Below are 3,399 nucleotides of genomic sequence, written 5' to 3' on the forward strand. Positions count from 1 at the left end.
CGACGTATAGCAATGCGACGCGCAGAGTGGCAGGGACAACGATCTGAAGATGGCCATGGCGGCAGAGATCCAGGACGGGGGGACTCCAGCAGCGCGATGCAAGAATGGGGCGGTACGGGACGGCCCGAATGGTCGAATCAAGCCCTTTTATAGAAACGTCTGGCGGTGGAACGGTGGCGCAACAGCAGCATCGGATTGGTCTGGAGACTTCCGGAGAGAGGGAGAGAATCAAGAAGAGAACCATGGACCAAAGAGCACAACCGCTTGACTCTACACAGGATAAAACACAAAACAAAAGGAACGAAGCGGTCGGCAGAAAAATCGCCAAGCGCACACGAAAGCATACCCCGCAAGGTCCCCCAGTAAATAGCGTGTCACCACCTTATTGGTCTGATTACCACTGTAAAAAAACTGAAAAAATCAGGTAAAAGAAACCTGGCTAGATTTAGTATATTTAGAATATAAATTTTAGCCAACCACATGATGCAAATGTTATCCCACACTTTGTGGCTTATTTTTTGGATTGGTTTGAATTGCTTACCACATATGTCACGTGGTCACTTTGTGGCTTTTTGATCAATAAAGATTAGGCTCCCCCTAAATAAAAAATTTGTCTAAAGTCAAAGTATCTCTACTTTGACTAAACTTATAGGAAAAAAGTATCCATTCATAATGCCAACTAAATATTGTTAAATTAATTATGAAATGTAGTTTTATAGAATATATATTTTGTATTGTAGATGCTGATATTTTTTAATATAAATTTGGTTAAATTTTGCAAAGTTTGACTTGATACAAATTTAATACGCAGAGTAATAAAGACAGGAGGAAGTACATCTAAAAAAATATGGAGTATATTACGTGGACATGACCCACAATAGTGGCTGCCGGGGGCTGAGCAGCTTGCTTTGCTGGTCGTAAACGGATGCATGTTTCGTCCGATTTTTATTTGTTTGGGTCGGCTGCACACTCGTGGTCTGCCTGCTTATGCGTTTGGGTCGACGGTGCACCCAACACCCGGACGCATTTTCGTCCTCGCGGCCGGCCTGTCTTTTTTTCAAACATATGAAAATTTAACCATTGTTTCCATAATAATTCAAAAGAAATACAAACATCTTATAGAGTTTCACAACCAAACAAATATATCATAGTTTACAAAGCGAAATAAAAATTAAATTGTCTCAAGTTCATTTGAAAAAATATACATCTATTGGTTACTAACGTGAGCTAACATATACTCAACCAAAAAATTTGGCAGTTGCATGTGAGTTTCTCAATCACACATTTGATAATGAAATTGGATGAGCTATGCAAACATTGCCACTCCTTCATACTCAGGCACAACATTGTCACCCTGAAACTGAAACCCTTGGTCATAGATACGTTCCGGGCACTCATCCTCTACGACCATATTGTGTATGATCACACAAGCAGTCATTATCTCCCACAACTTCTTGGTGCTTCAAGTTCTAGCAGGATATCGAACAATGCCCAATCGAGATTGCAGAACACTAAAGGCATGATCCACATCCTTCCTAGCACTCTCTTGCTCTTGGGCAAATCTATTCATCTTATCTCCTACAGGGTTGGGGATTGTCTTCACAAGAGTAGTTCACTGGGGATAGTTACCGTCAGCTAGGTATTATCCTTAGTTGTAGTTGTGGCCATTGAGGTCAACATCAACCTTCGGGCAGTTGCCTTCTGCAAGCCTTGCAAACAACGGAGAGTGTAGAAGCACGTTGATATTGTTGTGTGATCCGGCCATGCCGAAGAAAAAGTGTCAAATCCAGAGATCTTGTGAAGCCACGGCCTCGAGTACGATGGTGCAAGCTTCGACATGGCCCCTATACTGCCCCTCCCAAGCAGAAGGGCGGTTCTTCCACTCTCAGTACATACAATCTATACTACCAAGCATCCCCGGAAAGCCCCTGCTGGCATTCATCGCCAACAACCAGGTTGTATCTGCGGCATTTGGATCTCTCAAGTACTCAAGGCCAAACACTGCTATGACAGCCTTGCAGAACTTGTACATGAACTTTAGGCACGTGGACTCGCTCATACAGACATACTTTTCAATGAGATCACCGGGAACTCCATATGCAAGCATCCGAATAGTCCTATTGCAGTTTTGATAAGAGAAGAAGTCAATCTTTCCCAGGGCATCCTCCTTGCACTCAAAATAATAATCGTACCCCACAACCCCCTCCCGGATACGGTTGAACACATGTCTAGCCATACGGAAACGACGCCAGAATAGGTGGTGTTTGAACAGCGGGGTGGGGTCTCGAAGTAGTCCTTCCAAAGAAGGAAACGGTCGCTCTCTCGGTTGCAATTCAACGCCGGAGTGTGTCCCGGGATCGAGCACCGGAACATCGGCCGCTGCCTACTAAGGTGGTCATGGATGACCAACACAGCAGCCACAAGCTCCTCATCGTCGGATGAGGAATCATCTGGGTCGCAAAGGAAACTGTGGAAAAAGAACTGATCACCGGAGTCCATTTGTACCTTGCAGGCAAACTGACGAATAGCTTGCATGCATCGTTGAAGAAGTTCGTCGTCGAAGAGCCTCACGCCTCCCCTGGACCTGGTAGCAGGCCCTGTCGGCGTCCGGCGAGCGTGATCGCCATGCTTTGCCCGCTTCAGGCATGGGTGGGGGTGAGGTGGTGCTGGCGGCGATGTCGGGGAAGCTGCGGCGATGGGGTGGTGGTGGCGGCGACGTTGGTAGGTGGCGTGTTGCAGGGGGAGGGACGACTGTGCAGGCGGCTGGCCTGGGCACCGGAACTGGGCAGCGGCGGCAACGGGGGTTGTGTGCCGGGGCGTGTTGGCTGTTGGTGCGAGGAAGAGAATGGCCTATGTGCCACCGACTAGCGGGCCAGGTCAGGGAGTAAGCGGCGTCGCCCGTGTTCGTTCTGTGTCCATGCAGAAAGAAACGAGGGCCAAATTTGATCCTGGAATGTGTCGCCCAACGAATAAAAAGCGAACACGCGTCTGATTGGGTCGGCTCGTTAGCCGACTTTTGTGTCCGTTTCGACCCACACGCAACACGCGGGGACAAAATAGTTTAGCACATTGGAGTTGCTATGAACCCTCAACTCAAGAGTGCCGAGTCAATTGGTTGCCACACTGTCTGATATCGCTGCATTCCAAACAGCAATTATAAAGGGAAAAAAGATCATTTAATCTACATCTATAGATATAATCCTGTGCATAAGACACTTATATCAGCAACCAGGAGTAATTTATTGGCGGCAAGTTTGCTACTACCTCCTTTTCGGTTTATAAGACTTGCGTGTATCCCTAAATCTATAATTTGACCAATAAGATAAGTTTTACATTAGAGATCTTTTATATGCATGAATCCAGAAAGGGCGGATTTGAAAAAAATTGCTCTGTTTCATT

Source organism: Triticum dicoccoides, chromosome 6A (assembly GCF_002162155.2).
Source record: "Triticum dicoccoides isolate Atlit2015 ecotype Zavitan chromosome 6A, WEW_v2.0, whole genome shotgun sequence".
Classification (NCBI taxonomy): Eukaryota; Viridiplantae; Streptophyta; class Magnoliopsida; order Poales; family Poaceae; genus Triticum; species Triticum dicoccoides.